At 41.0% G+C, this 27311-nt stretch overlaps 1 protein-coding gene across 9 annotated transcripts in view; it reads left to right on the plus strand.

The window, feature by feature from the left end:
* The window catches only part of sox5 (SRY-box transcription factor 5), a 259406-nt gene that overhangs the window by 79276 nt on the left and 152819 nt on the right, over positions 1-27311 (plus strand). For all 9 annotated transcript variants that reach the window (XM_084346189.1, XM_084346195.1, XM_084346190.1 and 6 more), the window contains one exon: positions 25055-25132. The gene's annotated coding sequence lies outside the window, so the exon portion shown is untranslated. The remainder of the gene's footprint in view (positions 1-25054; positions 25133-27311) is intronic.

Genomic DNA, 27311 nt, shown 5'->3' on the forward strand with positions numbered 1-27311 from the left:
GAAGAAATTTAAAGACTAATCTGTGCACTGGGTAATTGTAATGAGCATTTTTTATAGACTTAAATATTTATGTTGAAATAATCATCAAATAACCAAGATAAGCCAAAACTATTCTCAATCTGATAACAGCGCACATGGAATTAATGGGGATCATAAAGGTAACATGAGACCAGGGATGGATGCACTACTAAAAACTGAGCCAGAGGCAGCCAGAGGTGTTAATGAATGTAACTGATGGCAAAAACATTGTATTTTTTTTTATGACACTGAAGAAACGGCATTTAATTGAGGATCGGTCATCATGTCTGGGTAAGACTCGATTCACTTGATAACATTAGGAATTTTCTTCTACTACCATAACTCAGCCCGTAATCTAACTATAGATGAAATGTCTTGATGGTCTAACATCGACTATAACCTCAATATAAGTTGTTTACCAGTGTTAGAGACACTCGAAAAATTTATTATGTCCTGAGATTATCATCACAATTACTGCCCTTGTTCACTCTTTTGAATCAGCCATGAAAATAAATCGTTTTCATTGTCAACCCATTGAATTTAGTTATAGCTGAGGACATTGTTCCAGGCCTTGATTTTGTGCATGTTTTTGTATAAATGCTTGAACACTCAGGTGTAAACATAACAGGATGCATACATTTATTTTCCATAGAGTCAGGCTTTAGTGTGACCATCAACACACAGTCAAGGCTTCAGGGGTGAGGGTCAGGCATTTCTTCATTATTGCATGAATTCTCTGAATGCTGAATGTCCTGTCATCACGATTGTGTGCATGGACAATGTTTCTCCGAAGGTCTTCTTGTGGAGGTCTTCAGTCAGGTCAGTTAAGCAAGTGTTTATGGACTGTATATACAGACAGATGACAAACTAAAGTTAGAACCGACATAAAGTGTCTTTATTGGTGTGGGTCCACCACGTGTTGTCACTTTGCTGTTATTCTACAAGTCTCTTGGACTCTACTGAGGGATAAAACAACAACAAATACATGTGGATAGATTTGTTAAGCTTTTAATCTGCTACTTTTTAATATTTTTTATCAGGAGGTTACAGGGCTTGTGTCTGAGATGTTTTCCTTGCCAATAGCCCAACCTACTTGTCTGAAATTGAAAATGTAGGCCTATTAAATAAAATAATTTCAACACGTTTTTGGACTATTATTATAATTTGTTAACGCACAAACATAATAGTAAGTGATAACAATTACATGGCTTAGGTGATTCTTACTTAAACAGTGCCCCTAGCAGGCAAGCCATGCAAACCAGCTTGACCCTGTTACTAGCCCTTTTCACACAGGCCCAATCCCAATTCTCCTCCCTTAAACTTACCCATTGGTTTCAAGTGCACTCGATAGATAGATTCCGCTCAATGATGAAGGGATAGGTGTTGAGGGGTAGGGAATGTCACCTTCGAATTGGGACACCACTTCATGCAAATTAGCGTAACAGACGTCTTCAAATACGTCACGCGTATCGTCGACTTAGGCTTCAAGCGCTCATTCGAAAATGCCGGCTCCAGTAGTGGTGTTGCCAATTTCTTTGGCTGTTTTCATTTACCTTCGTCTTACAAATCAAAGGAGAAGAAACACGGAAAACAGGAGACGCCCTCGCCGCCTTCTTCTCCTGTTTGGATTATTTTCAGGTATGTCGATCAAAAACAAAAACATCATCACGCAGTGTCATCAGCTGTTGTTGTTGTAATAATAATAATAATAGTTTTAATTATTTTAATATTTTGATATGACAGGCAGGTTATTTGAATGTGGGGCTTGTAGGAAAAATATAGTAAACTATTCCTGCTGTTCTCTTGCATAGATTGACCGCGCGGGAGCTGGGAATAAAAACAATAATAAAACGTGTGGATGTAAACCCACACAATTTTATTCGCATCATGATATCGATTTTAAAATTCCTTATGGAAACGGTGAAATTTGATTAAATGTCATGAATATACAATGTTTATGCAACAAAACATGATAGAAACAGTTGTGAGTTGGGATCATGAGTTATGTCATTCTTCCCCTCAATTTGAAGTGTGCATCGCATGGCCCTTTAAATTAAGTGGGGATTTTAAGGGCTAAACAGCACTTCCTTACTCGTCTTGAAGTTTGGGGCACCCTACCCCTCCGCGGGAACGCGCAAAACCAAGGGCTAGGGCTGATTTTGAGAGGAAGTGCGAGTATTGGGACGCAGCCTCTGTCTCTTCAGCAGAGGTTCGCCAATTCTCCGCCTTTGTTTGTTCACACAGAACCAAGCAGCTTTGGTGTAAAGCCGCACCAGTGTGTCAACTCATACAGCAAGCTGGCGCTGCTGATCCAAAAGAGGCATGACGGTACACGTCATGATGTTGACGTCTGTGTGTGTTTTTTTAACGTGTTTCACTTGGTTTCCACCTGTTAATATAAACATGTACCTGCTGACTGTTTATAATCATATGGATGCTGTTATAAAGTTTTGTGATTGAGATCCTGACCCACCATACATCCTGGAAAGTGACATAGTTACATTTTTTTCGCTCTAAATTACATAATTACATAATCGCCATCAATAAACAGCGGACGCTGTCCGGCTCTATCACTCGCGGGTAGGGATGCTGTTTTCTGGGGGAAAGTTCACTGAAGTCTTGATCGGGAGGGCTCACTGTCTCAGTGATTTTTTTCAAGGCCGCAACTTCAACAACGCAATAGTGAAAGGAGACAAACACTTGGTGAGTTGTTTTTCGTGCAGAAATGTGGTGAAGAGTCATTAGAACAGACATGATGACCCTTCTGCTGTATTTTTTGTCCTCATATAAGTTGCCAAAGACACTACCAGTTACTACGTTGCTTGGTCCTGTAATGTTGCTTTGTGGGTCATTTCACCTTTATTTGATGAGTGAAGGATCTGTTTAGTTGTCAGACTGTGAACGCCATCTGATCGACACGCCCCCGCTCTGCGCTGCTGGCTTATCCATTCACACAGACGCCGGTTCCCCCCTGCTGCGCCTCTGATACTACCTCCAGAGCCAGCGAATTTTCACCCCTCGTCGCATCTGAAACTTTCACACAGAGGAGGACGCAAAGAATTGGCGCAGGATCCCCGCACTCAAATCGCAGTGTGAATGGGGCTATTGTGTACCCATTCCCTCCATCCCCGTCTATCCCATTTTTTCTCCCCCCTCCCTCCCTGGCCGCCCACCATTGAGTCCGTTTCTGCTCTGAGGTTTCTGCCTGTTAAAAGGCAGTTTTGTCTCTTCACTCTTGCAAAGTGCTTGCTCATGGGGAAAAGCTGGAGTATGGTCTAGACCTGCTCAATTTGGAAAGTGTCATGAGGTGGCTTTAGTTGTGAATTGGCACTATACAAATAAAGACTGATAAATTCATTGACCCATACACCAATATGCTCACTGGGGCTTCAAAAAGCTACATTTATGACAAGCTCCTCCAACGTCTGCTTCAACATAGTGCGTTCAGATCAAAGCTGCCTCACAGTCAGGAACACAGCCCTGATTTGTCAATAGACTCAACTCAAGGCATCATAGACAGCTAGGCTGACAACAACATTAACTGGACCAAAAAATTGATAAATAATCATAGAGGACATTCAGTGTTGGATTTACAAAGTCTCCAAAAAGACACCACAATTCAAGGCTGGATCACAAAAGTTAAATTTGATAGTGTGCCATAGATTTTCTTATCAGTCCTGTTCAAAACTTGGTGGTGAGACAGACTCGCTTATGCAGCCCAGGTGGAAAAGCTCCTCTTCAGCGATACTGTATGCAGGATATTTTCAGATAACATTACATTAGACATATATTTTATTTTTCACTTCTCAGATCGGACAACTGCATGAGGCATTCCACTTGCCCAAATACAGAGTTTACTTGACCTGGGCATTTACAAAAGCATTTTTGTCGAGCCCGGGACTGGCATCCCTCCACCCATGAAGGGCATTGTAGTTACAGGAAAAAGTAGACTAAAAATGTAAATCATCCCACTGACTTTACCCTGCTTAAGGAATAAAGCCTCCAAATGAATAACTTTCCCTCCATGGTAAATCATATCTCTTCTTTGATTGCCGTATTTTCTTTATGTCAACTTTTGAAGAGTCATTTTTCATTTTAAATTACCGTAAAACTGAAATACAATTAATGATAACAAGTATCTGCTCAGTTTCCCCGACAGAGAATGGGGAAGTTTGTTGACAAGACACGTAGAAGCTACTGTCTCAAACACACACAACCACAAATGTGTAAATGCGGGCAGGCGCTCACAAGGCTACACACATACAAATACATAAAGGCACATTGAGGAGCTCTCTGCGACCACATATAAAAGGAAGTCCGTGTGTGAGATAAATGTATAGAGACCAAATCAGACAGTTTATCAGTTTGTCCGTGGGAGCCTCTTCTTTGTCACAATTACTCTGTATTTGCCTGAACACGTTTCTCCATCAGGACCATATTTGCAGGAGACACAAATAGAAACAGACAGCAGTGTGACATTGTAGTAGTGCAGAGGAAAATGAACGCCTAGGATGGCTGTATAGATTTGTCTTTTAGCTTCAGTGACCTAAGTTAAATTCCTAACTCATGAAAAATGTTTACACTGTGAGTAACCTTTTCATGGTGAACGTGTGCTTCCTCTCCTCTCCTCTCCTCTCCTCTCCTCTCCTCTCCTCTCTCCCGGTTTGTTGTCCCTGTTTTTCAGATTTTCACCTGTTGTCTTCACCTGTCCTATGTGCATGATCACGTAAGCTCTCTTGATACTTTTGCTGAGTGTTGGTCAAGTAATCAGTGGTTTTGTCTGGTGGTTTTCGGGAGGGATGGTGTCCACCGAGACGCCACCTCCGTCTATCTGGCAGGGAGCAAGGATAGTCCCGCCGGATAATAACATTAGTGTGGAGGAAGTTTTGTTGGCTGCTGGTGAGCAGGTAGGACATGACAAACTCTGTTTTGCATCGCGAATGAATAAAGTAGTAGTTGTGTTCTTAAAAGACAAGGCTCTTGTTCATCAGCTGATACAGAGTGGAGTGTTTCTCAGAGATTTGCTTGTGCAGGCATCCCCGCTGTCCGCTCCCTCCACGCGGATCACCGTATCCAGTGTTCCACCGTTTATTCCTAACGAGCTGTTAGAGAATGAACTGTGGAGGTCTGGAAACTGAAACATGTGCAGTCTCTGAGGCGCCAGGTGTTCATGTTCCTGGACTCGCCCACACAAACACTGGAGGTGTCCTTCAGAGTGAAACACGGTAATGGCTCTTACATGGTGTATTCAAGCTCAGGACAGATGAAGTGCTTTGAGTGAGGAGATGTGGGACATAAACGCTATGCCTGTCCACACAAACAACAGCCACCGCCCTGGCCAGTGCGGAGTCTGCTGCCGAGCCAAGGAGGCCGTGGTCCGTCCCAGTGTAAGTGGGCCCGGGCGTGGCTGGTGGTATTGGTGAAAATAATGAGCTAGATAGGGAGGAAGAGGGCCAGCCTGAGAGGTGGCAGGCTTCTGTGGCTGCAGAAAACCTGAGCAGCTCTCAGTGTGCAGCTGCTGAAGCACAGGTAGGACGTGTTGAGGAAGCAGCCTTCACAAGAGTTGCAGACAGAGACGACAGTGAGATTACTGGTGGAGGACAGGGTGTGTTCAGCAGCCAGGTGTCAGTGGAAGGAGGTGACATGGATTATGACTCTGAGTCAGATACCATATCTGTTGGTGAAACGTCCACTAAGAGCGCAGATCTCTACTCTGTAGAGAACATAAATCAATTTTTGGATGTTCATCAGATCTGTTGGTGTCCTGAAAAGATTAATTGGTTTTGACCTTTTGGATGAAAAGGAACGCTTTTGCCTCAAAAAGCATATTACAACTTTGAGGAAAGTAACAAAAGGCTGTTAGAAGAAGGACCAGAAAGTAATATATGATCATGCATCACATGGTGGTTTTCTGTCTTCACTGTTCCCTGCTTGCTTTTTCCTGTCATCCTTTTTTTCTGACCTCTTTATGCAGAGTCTTAAAATAGGGTCTCTAAACATTAGTGGGAGGAGAGACAGACAAAAGAGGGCTCTGATTTCAGAAATTTCCACACTAAAAAATACATATGTGTTGTTTCTGCAGGAGACACATTCAAATCCAACAGATGAAATAAACTGGGGATTATGGTGGGAGGGTCTATGTATCCTCAGTCATGGCACTAACTTCAGAGCAGGAGTAGCTGTCAAAACAACAGCAAATGCAACAGTTTTATCCTCCACTGAAGTGGTGAAGGGTCATCTGCTCATTGTAAGGGCAGAAATAGATAATAACGTGTTCTGCTTTGTTAATGTCTATGCTCCAAATCATGAAACAGAAAGGGTAGGTTTTTTTCATCCTGATGAAAAATGAGCTGAGAAATTACCATCAGGATCAGCTCATCATTGGTGGAGATTTTAACTGTACCATTGATTTCACTGTAGACAGGACAAGTGAGGGATCTCATCCTCAGTCAGCTCAGAGCCATAATAACATCATCACACACCTGGATCTGTTAGACACATGGAGGATGAAACATCCACAGTCCAGACAGTATACATGGGCAAGGGTCAGCAACAACAGGGTTGGTGCTGCAAGACTAGACAGGATCTACATTTCCCAAAACCTAAGCTCCAGACTAATTCAATGCCACATAAGCCCAGTTGGTTTCACTGAACACTATTTTGTTAGTTTACACTTGAACATCTTGCAAAGTGAAAGGGTTAAGTCCTACTGGCTTTATAACAACAAGCTCCTGCAAGACAGCAATTTTTGCCAGAGCTTTAAGTGTTGTTGGCAACAGTGGAAACTTCAGAAAGCAAACTTCAGTTCTTTGAAGCTGTGGTGAGAGGTGGGTAAGGCAGAGACTTGTTTTTTTGCCAGCAGTACACCTCCCATTCGATAGCTAAGATCGAGGCAACAATTCAGGAACTTGAAGCTAGCAAAAAGAGCTTTGAGGAGGGGTTACAGGGAGACTTAGATCCAACTAAAGGCCATCTGCTGCAGGAGAAGAGGTTGGCATTGAGATCCTTCCTGCAGGAGAGAGTGAAGGGAGCTCTTGTAAGGTCTCGCTTCATTCAACTGAAGGACATGGATGCCCCAACCTCCTTCTTTTTCAACCTGGAGAGGTGGGTGGCACAGAGAAAACAGATGACTTGCCTTGAGCTGCCAGAAGGCAGAGTGACCACCAGTCCAGGTGAGATGAGGAGCCATGCAATGGACGTCTATACTAATATCTTTGGGGAAGAGCAATGCAGCATGCAGTGTCACAAGGAGCTCCTGGAGGGACTTCCACAGCTTAGAAAGGGAAAGAAAGCTGCTCTGGACTGTGAGCTGACTCTGGAGGAACTGACGATTGCTGTCAACCAGATGGCATTGGGACGGTACCAGGGATTGATGGTCTCTCCACTGACTTTTTAAACAAATCTGGAATATCCTTGGACCTGATGTGCACAGTGTTTAATTAGAGTGTTTCAGAACAGGATCTCTTCCTGTTTCCTGTCAGCGTGCGGTGCTTTCCCTGCTACTAAAGAAAGGAGACCTGGCCTTATTTAAGAACTGGAGGCCAGTGGCCCTCCTTTGTAAAGACTACAAGGTGCTTTCCAGAGCCTTATCAAACAGACTCAAGGACATCCGGATCAGACTTACTGTATTCCTGATAGGACAATCATGGACAACATTTCCTCATTCTTGATTTAATTGACGTGTGTAAATGTGATAATGTCAGTTTTGGTATTGTCTCTTTGGCCAGTCTCCAGCAAAGGGGATGTTCAAAAATTGAAGGACACCCTGTCCCTATATGAAAAGGCGTCATGTGCATGGGTGAACTGGGCTAAAACTGAAGCTTTGTGGGTTGGACATTGCGATGGTAAGGCAATGTCAGGTCTGCCTGGAAGACTTGAGTCTGAAGGTGTTGGGAGTTTTCTGGGGCACTGAGGGCTTTCAAAGAAAGAATTGGGAGGGAGTGAAGGAGAAAGTGTGTGCGCAGTTGTCTGAATGGAAATGGTAGCTACCCCAGCTGTCATATAGGGGAGAGCCAGTAATTTGGTTTCCTCGACCCACTGGCACAAATTTGGTCTGAAACCACCAAGAGGCCTGATAGAGGACATTCAGCGAGCCATTCTGGACTTTTCCTGGTCTGGTAAACAATGGATCCGGCCATCTGCCCACTATCTACCTTGGGCTGAAGAGGGACAGGGACTGATCAGCATCCAGTCAAAGATCGCCTCTTTTAGACTCAGGACTGCACAAAAACTACTATATAACTGTGTCCCAAGCTGGTGTGTCACAGCTCGATCGCTGCTGAGGAGAGCTGGACAGCTGGTGGATGACAAACACCTGTTCTTTCTACAACCCGAGGACATGGACCTCAATGGATTTGCTCATTTATACAGCTCTGTACTGCAGGCTTGGCAGATCTTCAAGGTCAATCGTGACACTTAAGAGACTCCAGGCCTGTGGTTGTTTGAGGAACCTGTGTTCTGTAACAGCTTCATCAGGACTCAAACTCGACCAATCTCAGAGGAACTTGCTGCACCAAACTGGGCCTTCTGATGAAGAGAACTGCGACATCTGTTGACCCTCTGAGAAACAACAGCAACATCACCTCTATCACACTGATCAACAAAGTGGTGGAGTCAGTCTGTGCCACCCTGCCTCAACCCCTGAGAGTGCTTGCAGAAGATCGCACTCTGTGTGATCAGTGGAGTAACAAGTGCGAGCACAGCTTCCCCTCTCTGTTCATCACCCTGGCTATTGGGGAGTGGCAGGAGGGAGAAGGTCAGCTGCTATTGTTTGCAACTCCTCACCTGGACAAGTTTCAGGCTGTGGGGAAAAAAGCACTCTTTCAAATCAGCGTCAAGACCCTAAACATGCAGTCTCTGGCAGGGATGGAGGTGTCGAGGTGGACTGAGTTTTTTGGCCCAGACGTTTCCCTGAAAGGCAGCTGGTGGTCCCTGTATAAGCTTCCCATTGAAAAACGGACAGCAGACCTCCAGTGGAGGGTTGTGCATGGTGCAATAGCTACAAACAGATACAGAGTGCACCTTGATCGTGAGCTGGGGGAGGAATGTATCTTCTGTTCACAGACTGAGACTGTGGCACATTTGTTTGTTCAGTGTCCCCATCTGGAGATTTTGTTTGAGTTATTAAAAACCTGGTTTCAGGGTCCTGTGGAGGTTTTTACTTTTGATTTGTTTATTTTTGGCTCAAAATACTGTGCCAAGAAGAAGACTGTCCACACACTGAACTTTCTATCTGGTTCTGAAAGTTGGCCATCTGGCTGACATGCAGAAACCAGGCTCAAACTGTGGGCAGTGTGGAGCCGGTGCTGGTTCTGAAGGGACTGTTGAAGGCCTGATTGCGAGTGGAACATGCTTATTATAAGATGATGGACACTTTGCAGGCCTTCACACATATATGGGCTGTTGGGGGGATTTTGTGCTCTGTGGGGGAGGACAGGGAGTTGTATATACATTTTTGAAAGACACTTTGTGCTGTTGGTGGTGGTGTTGATGTTGCTGTTGTTGTTGATTATGGTTATCCTGAAGCAAGTGAAAAAGTGATTCTGTTTGCTCCTTGAAGTGGTTTAATAAAGGGACTTTTAAAACCTCTCTTCTGGAAATGAAAGAGCATGCTGGTGACTAGCTGGGGTTTTAAGATGTGAAAAACAACCTGCAACAACATAGAATAGCTTCATGAAGCTCTCCCAATGTTGTGATTTGATAAGATGTAATTTAAACCCTTGACAAGCAGTTAAGACTACTTGTCAAGGGACCCTTCAGACAGGGTGTGCACTAACACTTTTCTGCTACAGTGAAGATATCTGCTTTAAAAAGAGTGTAAATAACATCTTTTCAAATAAGTTTGGGATCTAGGAGCTTCCGAAGACTTGGATTATGCCAAATATGCCGACTGTTGTTTAGAAAAATGGTGGAACGCTATTTGGCTGTGGCTCCAGAAATGTTTTGTGGACGACGAAAATTCACAAGACTTTGCATCGGCATTCGGGTACATCTATAATGTCTGAATTTTTGTTTTTGGTTGAACTTTTTCTTGAAACATTGTCCATTACCTTAAGCTATCTTTATTTACCCAATACGTGCCCCTTTCAACGTTTATCTTATACCTTTTAGCCAACTATTTTATTTCTTCATTCATTACTTTTAACTTTTGTGACAATTGTCAATTGCATTTAGCCACTGCTTTTTGCTTTTTCTGCATTAATCTACTACAGTAACTTTAGCTAACTATCATAACCATTTATCTATTACATTAAGCTAACTGCTCCAACCATTTACCCATAACTTTAAGCTAACTATTTAGACCTCTTAACTTGCTTGTTAACTAGTTTTCATGCACTCCCATTGCAATTTGTGGTGTTCATGCCGAGTTGCAGCTAAACATGTTTTAATAATGTGTTAAAATTAGGCTAGTCGATCTACTTCACATCTTTACCCACACCCCACGGCAGCTGCAGGACCCCACTCCCCCGGTTGAGAATTTCTTCAAATCACTACTCTACAGTGTATCTTGTAGTTTAGTATATTTCTTTGTTTGACTAGTTGAGTAATGCCTGAGATCGTTAACTTAGTGATGGAGAAGTCTTGTTAAGTTGTGTTGATTGGCTCTGAGTGAGATAAGGAAGAGATGAAGGACTTGAAGCCAGTCGGACATCATTAGAGGGTGAGCGCTCATGTTTATTTTTGTTGTAAAGTGTGGTGTAGCTCATTAAAGGAAGCTCACAGACCATTCAAGATGTCACGCTCATCCGTCACAGGCTCTAGTTACCTAAAGTAAAGTTACTCATAAATGTCAACCTGCTGGTTTGACAACACACACCTGAACTACAAAGGAGAAATAAGTGATTCAATGTGATGTGACTTCTTTGATCATGCACAGTTCTCTTTATGAAAACTGGGAAAGCAGAGTGCAAAATCAGCCAAATGACCAGCAGTTGATGGACCATCAGTAGTTTGCTCAAGGATACTTGAGAAGGTCAAAGAATTGTCGACATGGAAGCTTGAACCACAGTCCTTGAGTTAAAGATGACATTTTCTCAATCGCTGCTTGTCATTCACCACTGTATTTCCTTGTACTTAACTTTTATATGTCACAGAAAAAGAGCTGTTAGTGTAAAAGGTCCTGCAGAGAACAGCATGTGCAAGTGGTTTGCTAGGTCTTCGCCACCCAAATTACAGTGACAACAATATCTGCTAATGGCAACTAAAGCATAATGCTATTAAACTGTTGTATGGTTTAGGCACTCAAAACACTCTGGTCAAGGTGAGGGAAAAATATGATCTTGCTAGAATACAGCAAAAGTCCCCCATCACTTGAAGCAGGTGATAGGATCTGTTTACTTTCTTGACATTTAACCAAAACCACATTCTTTCCCTAACCTTTACCAAAATACTTTTGTTGCCGAAACCCAACCACATGTGGGACTCACACAGGTTGTGAGCCACAATTTCTGGTGTCAAAGTTCTGCTCTTGCCACCATCAACTGTAACCACCTCCCTACAATTTGTGAGAGGTGCATAAATTTAGCACATTCTTTACTTGACAAAAAAAACAAGTTTCCTGTAAACGTAATCCAGGCAACAACAAAGTCTCTGGTCATGATGTGATTGGGAAAACAACTTATTTTATATGAAAAACAAGTATTTATGGTTGACAAGGTTGGGACATGGGAGTTTTAAGAGTTTTAAGACAAAATGGGGGGAAAAGCTTTGGTTTTGTTTTTCCCACATTCTAATTCACACTTCTCTCTTCAGATGATTTATAAGACAAGACTTTGATCATTTATCCATAGCCACACTGTAAAACTTGTGAACTGCTTTTCCTTAAAACAAAGGTCTGCCAAAACCAGAAGAATTGATTACAGTTTAATGACATATAATCAGTAACATACAGCACTGTATATTGCTTATTTTTAATGTGAGAAGTAACTGTCACTGAGGAATGGCTCTTATGTCATATTAGGCTCAGGCATAACAATGATTGTTTGGTAACATTCTATGTTCATTCTCTAGTGATTACAGTTGCACATTGCCATGTCTGAAAAGAGCAGAAAACTTTACCATTTTGGAAGAGTAACGATAAATACATCTTTTTCACGGTAGACACTTATGTTTGTCATTGTAGGAAATTGAGCTGTCGATAATAATATTAACAATATACCCATTCTATTCAAGTGTCCCAGTAGGCCATGACAGTGAAACAGTGAGCAAGCGTGCACAAAAGCGAGACCCTGAAACTGAAATAAATCCTTCAATTCATTATTTTTCTGTGACCTGTCAAAATGATGTCCATGAAAAAGGCCTTTTAGCTGCAGTTGTGCGTAAGCAGCAGCACTGTTCAAACACCAGGCTGAAGTAGATTGAGTTTCTACCTCTACTAATATCCTGGGGTCAGATCGTGTATTACAGTGTGAGGGTATCTCTGTTTGAGAATAACAGACATAAATCCCTTCAGGTTGAAGTCAAGGTTGTTTGCAATCCAGTGTATTTAGAGTCAATTCTTATAGTCACTTATAGATATTCCCGCCGTGATGGCACTGTGAAATAAAACTGCACACAACAAAAGATAACACCCATAATGCAAGAAAAAAATCCAACAAGGCAAACACAATAGTCCCTGATTAAGATCTAATGTGATTTCACACTACTTGGCTTGGCACAGAGATTTAATGCACTGCTGCCGGACTTAGAGCAATATCTGCACTGACTCGGGGCACAGAGGCGGAAAAGGGGAGGAGAGGGTGGGAGGAGGAACAGGGTGGGTGTGTTTGGGGTGGAGATGGGGGGTTGATGGTTGAAGCTGAGGGGAGCCCTGTCAACAACAGTATCAGCAGAAGTGTTTGGGCCTGTGTTTATGCTGTCGCTCTGTTTGGAGAAATTAGTCATGTCCTTTCAGGAGACTAGGAAGCAACGAGACAGAGAGAGACAGAGGAAAGAGGAGTGTATTTGAGTGTGTGTGTGTGTGTGTGTGTCGGCATGTTTGTGTGTGTCTGTGCTTAGCATGGCTGTCTCCCTTGACTGAACAACACAAGATGAAGAGATTCAATTTCCCTACCTTTTCATGTGCTGTCGAGTTCAGGGATACACACATATAGTACATACATTTATATACTTACACACACACATAAACATGCACACACTTATGATGTACTCACAAGCTAGACAACAGCCGGTGGGAATGCACTGTCTGGTGAAATCAATAAAAATTTACACAGTCACCGACACATGGGACGAGAGTATAGCATGTGTGTGTTTGTGTGTGTGTGTGTGTGTGTGTGCGTGCTTGCCCGCATGCGTGTGTGCATGCGTGCCACTGGTTGATCCAGGGAAAATGGCTTTTGTTGAGTCCCCTGTGCTATGTAACATTACAGAGTAATTACAGAGTGTGTGCTTTGTTTAGGGGATGTCTAATTATGCTGTTTGGGTTGTGCAGGGCCCTGGGGTGTCACCGTGTGTCTGTGTGTGCGCTTGTGTGCGTATGTGTGTGTATGTGTGTGGAGCCGGTGAGAAGACACTAATTGTGGAGGAGGTGTTAATGGTACTGCAACTGTCAGAGAGAGAGAGAGAGAGAGAGAGAGAGAGAGAGGAAAAAAAGCCTAAGCGTTTCTCTTTGGCCTTTCTGCTAATCTTTTATTACCTCTGTCCATCAGGATGTTACATACAGTATCACCTAATGCCAAATCGCTGCTGTTATCAAACCCCACGTTCCTCATGGGTTCTGAAACTTTACTGGGTTTGTCTTGCTGCTAAAGAAATAGCTGTCACAAAAGTTCCATGTTCACTCAGTCAAGCATGGCCGCAGTGTTACAGATAGAGAAGCAATGCTCCCACAATATTTTACATCCATCCCATAAGACAGCAACATAGGACGCTAGGTACAGTACAATGCATGAGGTTGAATATTGTTGACTGAATAATGCTGCCAGGTCATCTTGAAGATGTTGGACCAATTTCCAGTCATTTTATACATTAGGTCACACAGTTCAAATTCTGCAACTTCACTGGTCATTTAAAGTGGCAGTCCAGGCTATCTTAATCTTACAATTGGTTGGCAAGTAAACATTCATATAATATTAGAGTGTATGTAAGGATGTAATAATCTTGTCATTACTGCCAATATAGCGTGTGAAAACCATGTCCAAGGTTGGCAGATTGCCTCAGTAACTTTTAACATTACTTAGTCCATCTCGTAAATAATGCCAAAACTCAAAATCGTCCAAGCTTTTATAGATTGTAGTGCATGTCAGTTGTCATTGAAAATCAATCTTCAAATTTCAATGCGTTTTGTGCACCCTTAAGGACTTCTCGTGCATGTTGTCTTAAAACTTGAAGTGCAAAGAACATCCCAAACATTGTCTGCACAACTTGCACTGTAGTTTTCAACGGTCTATGCTGACATGCAAAGATTTCTCAAAAGAGATAGTTCTGACTTTATTGTACCTTGACCAGATTGTACCCATCCTACGGAAGCCATCCTGCTTCCGCTGGGGGTTTGAATCTTTGGCAACCTCACAAATCGATTCGATTTCATTTCATGCTGTGTTAACGTTTTAAGTCCAGCAATGAGAGCAGCCTCTCTGCTGCTCTGTTAGCTCTGGGATGGTCCACCGTTGTACAAGACACTGACCAGAAGCAGGGTTTTTGAGGTAAAACACAATGAGTTATTTTCTTCACCACAGGGTTTGCTTAACATGTCGAATTCTGCAGTGTGTGTTTGTTAGCTTGTTATCGGTTGTCAGCTGGTCTTGTTTGTTACTGATGACTGCTTCTCTGCTCTGTTAGCATTATGTCGTAACATCTCGTGATGGCATAAAAGCTGCCTTGATTGAAGATGAACTTCAAGAAAGCTATAGCATGTACATGCTATAAGTTGGCCTGGTGCTGCACTACCCCTGCAGTTTAGTTCTGCCTTTTTTGTTCCGTCAACAACATGCTACTAATTAACATTCAGAAAATAAATTTTTGACATGTGTGAATTGATTCTGAATTGTAGGAGACAAGAAGCTCGATTCCTTTGTGAATCAATGTTTGTACCCACTATTTTCCATTTTCCTACTTTTAGGTGAATCCTTGAGATTGTGGTATTTAGTTTCCAAACATCACATAACCTCATTGACCAGCAGATCCATGCTATTGTGAACAAACCAGTAGAGTGATGTAGCCAACTAGATAGCTATACTGATTGGACACAAACTGGCTATAGCGTTTTGTTCTACAACATAAAACACATCATTAAATGTCCCACAATTTAATTATAAAGCACTTGTGTCTTTAAAAGGTGGTTGCTAATAAGTGGCTCAATGAGATTACAGAAGTTATCACGGACATTAAATGTCATCTTAGGGCATAAAAATTGAGAGACAAGATTGCACTTCTGATATAGATTTTTGGCCAGATTGCCCACCCCTAACTATACAGAACTGTATCGGAACAACCAGAAACAATATTTGGTGTCCATTAGTCAACTCATATTGTACCATTCATATTTTACATTGGCATCATTTCCATTTCATACAGTAGAGTTTTCGTAGTCGGTACCTAGTTTGTATAGTGTGGACACAGGAACCTCAGTGAATGCAGTGAAGAATATGTCTTATAGGAGATCTTTAATGAAGTATTAAAGTGGAGAAAAATGGCATAGAGAGGTGTGAACACTAAAGCTGAATGTATTAATTGGAACAGCTACTGCCTTGCAGTTATAGATCCTGTGTTCTAGGACAGATATTTCTTATCTACAAGTACACGGAGGCAATGTATTGGCTTTAATAAGGACTGGTGATTCAGTATAGAGTCAGACACTGCAGATTTTTGGTTTGAGAGCCCTAGAGAACAGGACAAAATGGCAGTGTGTTTGTCAAGTGAGTTTGCTTCTGTAACATGTTTGTGTATTTGTTTCAAGGACTCTACAAGGTCTCACAGCTGTGTATCTGGTGTTCCTATTGACATCCATCAGAAGTGCAATCTAGCCATTCTGTTTCACAAAGATGGAACAGAAAAGGTCTCATTCTTCCTTGTTTATGTAATTCTAATTACCCGCGTTGATTTAGACTTGGCAAAGAAAAGTAGTGATGTGTAATTTCAAAAGGAACCCTTGTTTTGAATAGCTATTGGACAGCTCTGAGGAGGGGTCAAGGGTCAAGGTACTGAGATGTGCCCATACAACAAACAATACAATACCCTGATGTCACTGATGCATAATTGCCAAGCACATTTGTTCCAGTAAGTTGTGGCTCATGATGACATCTTTGGACCCAATGGTTCATTGTCTGTACAATATTATTATTATATAATGCACTCCAGGGCATTAATTTGCCCGTGGAATATAATGAAGTGCATTTTATTATTGTTAACATTATCATTTACAGAATGCAGCATTACAGCCACAATCCATTTTATATGAATGCAGGAATAAATGAAAATGCTGCAGTGATGTGGGATTGAAATGAGGATGGAATACTGTATAGCACAATGCAAGTCCTTCACTGCTTATGCTTTTTGAACAGTAATGGCCAGTATTAATCTATGAGCATTCTTTCTATTGCAACAGAAACTTCAGGAGATGCTGCCCAATGACATTTTCCCCCACTAAGTCTTGTGCATGTACATCCCTATTTACAGCAACGTTACTGTATATTTTATAACCTTTTAGTTTTAGAGTTGTGTGTTAGTGTGTAAGTGTGTGTCTGTGTATGAAGAAATGTTGAGGAAACTTAATATGATAAAAGAAGATTGGACTTCAACATTGTGACCCTCAAAGTTGCTACAACTGCTGCTCTCTCTCTCTCTCTCTCTCTCTCTCTCTCACTCATGCACAGTATGAATACGACAATGACAATATTGCTCTTTCCTTAGTCTTAAGATTAAAGTAGGGGTGTTTCGGTATCTCAGTATTTGTTTTGATGACCATTCCGATTCACGATTCAAAACCGATTCCCAATACACTGCACAGTTGTGCTAATTTCAGAGTCTACTCCATTTTGCTGTGCAAGACAGAGTGGCAATTATGGCATGAAAGCAGAATAAAGTGTGCATATGATGGCAGAGTTGTTGTTTTTTTTTTAAATGTATATTTGAAAGAGTTATTTAAACTGCTATTAAACTATAAACTACTACAATATAAACAAACAAAGACACACCTGAGACTAAAGGTAACATTTATTCATATTAAACTTGCAAAAATAAACACTGTACAAAAAGTTTAATTACATTTTATTGAATTCAATAAGTTCATGTTATACAGTAAATAAAAGTACTGTTACATAAATAAAATATTTAGGTTATTAGCATTGTTATTTCTCAGAAAAGTGATGTGAGTAAGATAACTGTCCATCCGTCGCAATATCTGGGTTATTTTGTAAAAAAAAACAAGCTAATCTAAATGTCCTGGAGTAAGACTGCTTCGCTGTGACAATATGGGCCCTATTTAAGTGGTCTATGGCACATGGTCTAAAGCACAGACGGTGGCACTTGTCTTCAGTGAGGGACAGGGATGTGATCCTCGGCTGCTGGACCCTCTGCCCCCAGTGCCCCGCCATTTCATAACCATCTGACCAATGACCCTGGTCACCTGAAGGTGGATACAATAGCAATGGAAGGCTACAAGCCAAGACCTTCCTATCTGTCTCCATTGTATCCTGTCTATAATCCAATCAAGTAACTCACATTTCACCCGGTCAGAAGCTTTCACTTGGCTTGCAAAGGAGGTCACTGTCTGTGCTTGTGTGTTTGGGCATTAATTTATTTTCATTTTGAGTCTGCCCATGTCCCTGTTCCTGTCTTCTATGCACACTGCTACCGTGAGTTTGTGTGTAAATGTGTGTCCATCCCGTCTGAGGTTTAGTAGTGGTGTGTGACAGTGTCTTTAAAGATTGCGTGGAGATGGTAAGAATTAGCAAACGCATTTGCAGAAAAAATTCCTAACATCTTGTCCTATCTTAACTGAAGTTTCAAGATCGGAACAATCTGTTTCTATTATCTTACATTATTGTTAATGATTCTCTGAGGCTTTATATCTTTTAGGGATGGGTGGAAAAAAAAACTGGATTCACATAAAAATCTTGTTTTATGTTTTTCTTATTTCTTACAATTCAGAATCAATTCACAAAAAGTAAAACTCAAAAATCTAATTTCTAAATTTTAATTAATAACTAGATGTTGACAGAACCAAAAAGACAGAACTCAACGGCAAGGGAAGTGCAGCACTGAAACAATCTAGGGCGCACAAGCTAGAATTATCTTGTAGGTCATCTTCATAAAAGACAGCTTTTGCAAGCATTTCTTTTATATAATCATTAGATAATTGCCTTTGCAAGACGAATGTGAAATAGGCCTATATTGTGAATACTACGCCATCACTAACGTTAAATGAGTGGAGCAGCGATCAGCTGACCAACACACTGCAGCATAAAACAACTTAGCTCTGAGGTCAAGAAAATAACCCCTCAGTCTGTTTCACCTCAAAAACCTTTCACTGGTCCAGTATCTTGGAATGCGATGGCTTTCCCCCAGAACTAACGGTGAAGCAGAGAGGCTGCTTTCCTCTGCTGGAGACATGGCGTTGATAACACAACGGAGCACTCTGCCTTATTTTGTTATTTACATACAGAACGTTTTTTAAAGAAAAAGTCTGTGGAACATGTATCTTGATTGCAAGTTGTGTTTCTTATTGTATTTCAGTTGATTAAGCACACCATGGAATGATGGAACAAGAGGCTGAAAATAGTGTCTTTTCTATTCATTCAATCAAAAATTCTGTATTGAATCAGACACCCAAGAATCGGTATCAAATAAAAATTGCCTTTGATTGACACCCCTAATATTGTTCTATATATGTGATTGCTGTCCTCTCACTTTATCCGTCTTTGTCTGAATCCCACTGTCTCAGAAACAGCCAGCATCCACAGTGTTCTTCCTAACCAGCGTGAAAAGGTCCTATGATCTCCCCAACAGCACACCACTTTGACACTCTCTTTGCGTTCTTTAAATGTGAAACTACTGTAGATAATGCTTGTGTGCGAGTTTAGTTTTACTGACTTTGAAATGTGTTCACGTCTTTGTGCCTCCATGCGTATGTGTGGCAGCCTTTGGCGGGACAGTCCTGTGGTCCCTCCCCTCTCCGTCCACTCTGTTAGCGGTCTTTATCTTCTCAACAATCAGGCTTTATCCCCGGACACTCCTGGTCCCACGGTAGCCTTGGGAGCAGCAGCCCAGTGCTCCTATACAAACCAACCAGACATATTTCCTGACATATGTTCAATTGTGTAACCTACTCAACCCTGACACACACAAATATGTGCATACAGACACGGGAGAGATTGAGGAGCCAACACAACATGCAATCAAAATCTAAAGGTAAATCTGAGCAGATTATGTGTTAGATGCTCTCTTTTTGCTTTCAAGGTTTAAACTTTTGTGGAGTTTTTGTGACAAAGTCTCCACAAATATTTTTCTTTAACTTAGGTTAAAAAAATTTGGTGGCAAAACCACTTTTAGATCTAAAACATAACCTTGCAGTTTGATTTTATTTTGACAAGACAATGCTAAAGCAAGGTACATGGATTTTATACCTGATAACAAATATGTGATCAGAAACACAAAATAACAGCAAAAGAAAACCATTATAAGATAAGGAATCTAAAAAAGAAAACCTAATAAAAACACCCATCAAAAACGGCATGAATACAATGTGAATGAACAGCCACACCAGAGTACAAAAGCTGCACTGTGTTAGCATCAGTATCAGAAGTTGCAGAACATGATGTGGTGTTTGATCACAAGAAGCCTTTGGCACTGTGAGATGCTGTGCACAGAGAGGAAAACTGAGAGCATTGATTTCATTGTAGAGGAGCAAGGAGTGTGTGTGATTTGGCAAATGTGTGTGCGTGAACCGTCTGGAACATAAAACTATAGAGGCCCATTCAGACCTTCCTTTCTCTCTCGTTCCATCAGGAGATAGCAGGGACATTGAACTGCGGCAACAAAAGCAGATTTCCATCAGACAGAGTTTCTGCGAGAGAAAGGCATTGTGTTGAAAGGGGCTTAATGGAAGCTCAGCTTAGAGCTTTATTCACACAAACTGTACTCTCGGGTCAGGAGAAACACATGCGCGCGCACACACACACACACACACACACACACACACACACACACACACACACACACTTTTCTCATATACCGAACACCCCTTCTCCTTCTACACAAATATCAGTGCAGTTATTTTTTTTTTTTTTTTTTATAATGTTTTCAATATAAGATATAGGACAGTTTGTGACCAGATAGTTATCAGTCATGATTCTCTGGAGCAGGGCACTTAAAGCACATTACAGACCAGATCCACCATGATGCCAAGCAAAAATAGTGAATAAAAAACAAAGATACAAATCTAAAATGTAATTATTATACTATATCAATCAGCCTTTGTAATCTTGTTCTCTTTCTGCTGAGGGTCACATGGGCATCTGAAAGCCTAGCACTGTCTTAACTACATGTGAGCATCCGATGCAACGCGATGCTGGGTGCTCGCTGTCCACCCTGATTCAGTTAAAAATGCATTCTGTTACGTCAAGTAAACAAACAGTGTACCTATCAACTGTGCGCCAGAGATCAGTTTGGAGACTTAACCTTTCAAGTTAAAGATGGTGAGTTTGCTAGAATAGCCTATAGTCCTATGTTTGTACTTTATTAACATGTTTATTACTATGATATGAAGATGTTTCTCAACGGGAAATAAAAGTTATCACAGTTAAGACATGGTGTCAGTATTTACAGATGTATCATTCTCTCAATAGAACACAATGGCATGCAGTGTTTTACAGCTCTCTGACACTGTGTTGAAAAAGTAGAACATTGTGCACCAGCCAATAAGTTCCCAAACATCAAAATTGGTTGAAGGATTACATTCCAAATTCAATTCATGCAAGCGTTTACCTGTCTGCTTCTACTGTAGTTAAAGTTAGCTTAGGTCTGGGCAAGTAAAACTGGTAGGTTTGGTACAGATCACCTTTTGTTGTCGACTCTTGAGAGCAAAATCGAGGCTAACCAGTCTCCAGGGTCAAAGTCGCAACCAACCTCCTCTCTAAGGGCTCGCACGAGCATTTACTCGACCAAAAATCAAATTAATTTCAGGGCAATCATTCAGTTTGCTAATGAATCGAATTACATTTGCAAAGTGCTTTTGTGAAGAGTTCAACCAAGCCAAAGGATCTTAACATCCAAAATGGAGGAAGCTATCATATTAACTGTCTCACAATATCAGAGTTGTCAACATTAACTATTTTCTGATAATGTCCAAATTAATTTTGTTGTGACACTTTCTGGTGTGACTTAGACTTTTAATTCAGTGTAACTGTGTGTTCAGATTGAGTACTAGGAAGTGTCCACATGAATAAAAAATGTTTAAACTTGAGCAAATCTTTCAATGATATTTAAGACCGTGAATCTTGTCATAAATGCACAGAAACACAAGGGAAAAGGGTGCTGGAAGGAAACAACAGAAGAACCAGAGCTTCTGATGAGTTCTGAATTAAGTCAGAGGGAGAGCTGAGCCCACTCCACCAGACATGGTCAGTGCATCTGTTGCTAGACAGCTTATAGCTACTGTCTGTATGTTGGCTGTATGTTAAATTTGCACAAGCATTGTGTGATGTCTGACCACACCTAAATGGCACTGCACTGCTTCCGTCTTTGCTATTGAAGGTTAACATGCAGAATGCTGTTTTGAAGAAACAACCAATGATGCCTCTTTCTGGAAAGGACCGTTTTAAGCTTAACAAAGACCCTATTTACGACTCAAGCCAGATGATTAAAAGGGGTAAATGTTTACTCGACCATGTGTTATTGCATCAGTAAGTGATCTGCGTGTACACTGTATTCTGTCCACTCTGTCCCCTTTGATGATGGCACATAAAGTGACTCTGAGCGTATACTGATATTAGTCATCCTTCCTTCTGTCTCATTAAAGCCCCAGGAAAATGCGGCTCTAGTGATTTTAACACATCATGTAGAGGGTGTAGAGAGCTGTTGTAGTGTTTATATGATCACTGATCAGTGAAGTTCAACCACCAAATGAACTTTGGAAGAGTGGCGTGAGTGTTTCCCTGTCAGGAAGTTCAAACGCGTGTCTCATTCATAAATCAAATACATGTGTTTGTTTGTTAAGCTTACTAGCTCAACTATTGTACAGTTGTTGTGATCTGGTCAGTAGAGACACACATATGTTGCAATGTGTAAATGACAGTCTTAAATCTAATCTGGACTTTATTCAGATAGAAAGCATTTTTCAGCGCCAGCAATCTGCACCAATTAGAGAAACAAACGCCAATCTCTCAAAAAGAAAAATTTGTAATATAGATCTACAAGATATGATACCGATGTGTAAAATAAAATAAAAAAAAAACCATTTGTTTTTGTTATGTATTCTCCCTTTTGTGTCAAGGAGACAAAGAAATCCTTCATAAAAGAATAACTTGAACTGTTTAAAACTCATTCAGTCCTTAATTTCCCAGCAAACTGTCTGTGAATGAGCACGAATTCAGGTCTATAGATTCATAAGCAACCTACATAATATTAATATATTTGAAAAAGATTCCTTAAAAAAAAAATACATAAAAATAACTGCTTCAAAAGCCCTTTTAAAAGTGCTATACAACTACCTATGCAATGAGGAGACATTTTTGGTAGCCCAACATTAAAGTAATTAAATGTAAATCTAAAAATGATTAGAAAAGCATTAAGATATAAAAGAAACCATCAAGCTGCTGTCATGCCCCCCTACTTGGCCTTTCTGGTTTGTTTTCCTCTCTTTCCTCCTCTCCTCAACCACAGAGTGGACAGCAGTCCTATCCATCAGTTGTGTGCAAAGTTGTTTAATTTCCTCATCCAAGTAGCAATCCTTATATCTGGTATAAAGTCAGGTCGCAGAACATGGGATTGGACTCCATTTGAGCAAAGTGTTTGTTTACAGCCTCTGATAATGCAGACTTTGTTGTTCTAACACCATGGTCTATGTGATTCGCCACTTTAAGGGCTCTCATCAAATGGATTACGTTAAGGCCACTGGAATATATTTTGAAAACTGCAAGTCACTGATGTCTACGAGAATCGTAGAAAAAGTAATGGCTAGATCAACAAGGCAAGTATCAGCCAATATCAATGTTTGGCTGATAAATTGGTGCATCTCTAATCAAGAGTTGTCCATCAGAGGTTGAACTTGTGAATCATCCGACTCATCATCCTTATCTAAATACTCTTTTCTCTCTTTCTCAGATCAGACTTGTCTTCTTCTGTATAACATGTATACTAGGGATGAGCAAGCAGGCCTCCCATGGATTAACCGCCGACTGACTCCAAAAGTTGCAGTCAGACTTCCTCATTATGAGACACGTAAAATCTTCACAACACATAAACACACACGAGTCCTAAGGTTTTTCAAACTAAGTGTATCCGAGCAGCACTGTAGCACTGTAGCACTGTCCCCAAATCACATCGCCCAATATTCCCCGGAAAAGACTACACAACGGCTGCTCCCAAATCTGATTGGTGTTATTTGTAAGTCAGCCTAAATCTCAGAGAAGCTACACACACAAATGGAGCAGGGCTTACTAATCCATTTGTAAGGCAATAGGCAGGCAAACAGGCAGGGGAGAGCTTGCCAAGTGTTGTAATCACAACTAAAGATGATGAGCCCACTCCCTTCCTCTATGCTCTACAGTACCGCGTGTGTCTGCGTGCGTGCATGCATGCATGTGTGTTTGCGTGTTTGTCCTACATCGCTTCCTTTACAAAACTGTGACAAGTGAGAGAGAAAATGAATTGGTATCAAGTGGATAATCTACAAAAGTACAGGAGGAGCTTTTCCACCTTATGCAAGTCCCTTGCTCATTCATTGGCAGATACCACGCAATCTCTCCGAGAACAACAACAAGCCAGCAATATGAGTTTTGAAAAGGCAGTAATTGTAAGCAGGCTGGGGAATAAATTAGAATGATGACAAAATACAGAGATAAATCCAGCTTAAGAGAGATGTACGCCACTGTTTATTTGATTTTGAGCTTTTCTTTCTATCCTGCTCTTTCTCCCCTCCCTCATTCCTGATCTTTTTTAGTGGGGTGGAAAAATGGATTTTTGTCAGCGATTTGGCCCTGAAATAGCTTATTGTCTAAGGCAGCCACTGTGCGGGTACAACGTCAACATCACATGTGTGTGCGAACGCGCTCGCTTGTTTCCATGGGGAGTAATGGCCGTGGAAGTGTGTATTGGCTCTGCTGGCACAATACGCCACTGTGCTCATTGGTTTAGACTGGTGTGTGTGTGTGTGTGTGTGTGTGTGTGTGTGTGTGTGTGTGTGTGTGTGTGTGTGTGTTTACAGTGTGTGTGTTTGTGTGTGTGTGTGTGTGTGTGTATGTACTTCTATAGTCTCTCTTTTTGATATTTATAGATGGAAGAATTCTTGTATGAAGGGGGTAAGGGAAGGAGGAATGTAGGGAGCAAGAAGGGGTGGGTGAAGTGAGAGGAAAATGATAGAGGGATGAAGAGAGGAGTGGAGGAGAGGATCAGTCAGGGAGAATGAATTTGCCCTCGGCTCCCTCTCACTTTTTGTGTTTTTGTTTTACCTGATTATTTCCTTTCAGTCTTCTCTACCTCACAGTTTCATGTACAGAAGCATTTGCACACTCGTTGACGCAAAACACACCCAACAAAACTCAAACATCTTCAGGCTAATGCAGGTTCTACAACTACATTTATTCTAATTTGGAATTGATCTCCTGTCTGCCCAGCTAAAGTTATAACAAAATGTTTAAGAATTACTAAATAATGATTCCCCAAAGAATACACAGAAACAGCCATATTAATGAACTGTTTGGCACAAAAAGTTTGTGATAAAATGGTTGAAGTCAGTAAAACCTTTATCATTGTTTGGATTTTCTGTACTAATAAACTTAGACGTACTGCTTCTAACCCCAGAGTAATGCACATTAAATCTGCATTAAAACATTTTTTTTTTTACTGATATTAACCTGTGTTTTGCTCTTCTTTTGTTCAGGAGTGAGGGGGCTCGGTAGACAGAGGAGCTGATTCCTTCTGAACATTTTTCCCCTCAGGTCGCTCCATCGAGTTACTGGTAAGTGCTCTAACTTATCTAATATGAATGTAACAACACAGCCGACTTTGTGATATCTGGCTTAGTTGGACTTATTTTTCACCTGAGTACTGAAGTTGGGTTTACAGTTCAAAGTCAAGAAACAGAGATCAGTAGTCACTTTTACTGTTATTATTGAGATAATTGCTTTCCTTTTTAATAGCAAGTAACCCACTCTAAGGCAGCTTACCCCCTTTAAGATTTTTTTCTGGCAGGGTATATATTAGACACATTAGTAAACAAAGTAAAAATTAATCATAGTACATACCTACATACCTACCTAACGACAGGCATGTTTCTAACCATACACTTTCATGACGTTTAAACAGAGGTTTAAACTTAAACGAGTTGCCTCGTCTAAAGGTAAGAAAACACTCAAATTCAGCAGAATTGAATCCATAAGGTTAAACACTAAAATATTGCGTATATGAGACATAGCAAATATAATTTATTTTATCTAATTTAAACAATATTCAACATGACAGAAGCGTGCCCTGATAATTACAACAGCATTTCCATTTAGTGAATGCAGTTACATAGCTAATATGGTAAAAAAAATAATTATAAGTCCTCAGAATATCAGGTGGTGCTTGTTTTTATTAAGCTACATGATGTTTCATTACAAATTATTTCTATATGTAATTTAGATGTGTACATTGATACGATTATAAGTTTAAGCAACTAGTATTTTTGTGTGCTGACTAGTGAGGGCAGCAACATTTCCTTGACTAGTTGACTAGTTGTGCAAATCCCAACTCAGTAGAGACCATGCAGTGCAGACTGAAAGAATGCCTGAGTGCTGCAAAGCTTCCTGTTCAATCAATAAGTGATGTTGAAGGACTCAAAAAAAAAAATCTACTTTTCCTCAGAAAATAACTTAACCTCAAGAAATTAATAATATAAAATGAGAGTATGGAGCACTATTAAAGTGCATGGATAGAAGCTGGGATACTGAATCTTTCCAAACTCTGTCCTTACGAGTAGCCAAACTAGTGTATTTGACTACTAGTTATGCTCTGCACAGTCACGTGTTTCTATCTTGGAAACTTTGACTGTTCATCTAAAAACTTTGCTCACAAATGATTTTGACTTGTGGATTTGTGTAAATGTTGTGGCACATCAGTATCTCGCGGTGTTCTTGGCTGTGATGACAGAAAGCAGTGGCTGGTGCTTTATAGAAAAAAGGCCTGGAGTCAGAGGAGGGCAGCGATAGCAAACTCAAATACAAGACAAATGAGCGTGAAATAGAGGCTCAACTGATACTGTCTGCCTGCTCTGTGTGTGTGTGTGTGTGTGTGTGTGTGTGTGTGTGTGTGTGTGTGTGTGTGTGTGTGTGTGTGTGTGTGTGTGTGTGAGTGAATGTGCGTGTGTGTTTGTGTCTGAGTCCAGACAGTGTGTGTCAAGGCAGTGTCATGATCACAGATTGTGGCCTCATCTCTGCTCTGCTGAGGAGATTTAGCTGGCACTGGTTACACTGACCGTGGCCCGTGTGTCTGTGTGTTTGTGTGTGTGTATGTGTATGGATGTATGAGTGTTTGTCGCAACCCTGTCAGATTAGCCATGACGCTGCCCACTGCGTGTGTCAACCAGGGGTGACCTTTTTCTGTGTGTCCCTGGGAATGTGTGTGTGTGTGTGTCCTGTGCTGCAGGCAGGGAAAGTCCCTGTCTTCGTTGTGCCAGAGATAGAGGGGACACCCCGTTCATCTGTGTTTGGGTGAGTTAGTTTCATTGTGGGAGTTCCCAGTCAAAGCGAGAAGGGCTGGTCTTCTGCATCACATTCATCAGATTTTTAACATCTGTGAATCCACTCTGAGTATTCTGTATCTATTTTTGCCAACACCCAAATGATGTCATCACTTGTTAACAGGCAATATTTCAACAATGCCCAGCCTTTTCTAAAACTTTGTTCTTATTGGCTCTGACCATAAGCCAATCTTCAAATTGTACTCACTCATAGATACCAGACACCTAAATATGCATGATTTTCTTCATCAACATCCGTGCATTATTCCCAGAGAAATTAACGAAAATGTTGTAAAACACTTACCCCACAAGGTTAAAGAAAGTGAGAAAAAAAAATGCTGTCCTTCGATCTTTCTTTTTATCTCAATCCGCTCCAATTCAGACCCATCCTCCATCCAAGTTTCATAGAAATCCGTTC

This window comes from Pagrus pagrus (genome assembly GCF_965226575.1).
Source record: "Pagrus pagrus genome assembly, chromosome: 23".
In the NCBI taxonomy this organism is placed as follows: Eukaryota; Metazoa; Chordata; class Actinopteri; order Spariformes; family Sparidae; genus Pagrus; species Pagrus pagrus.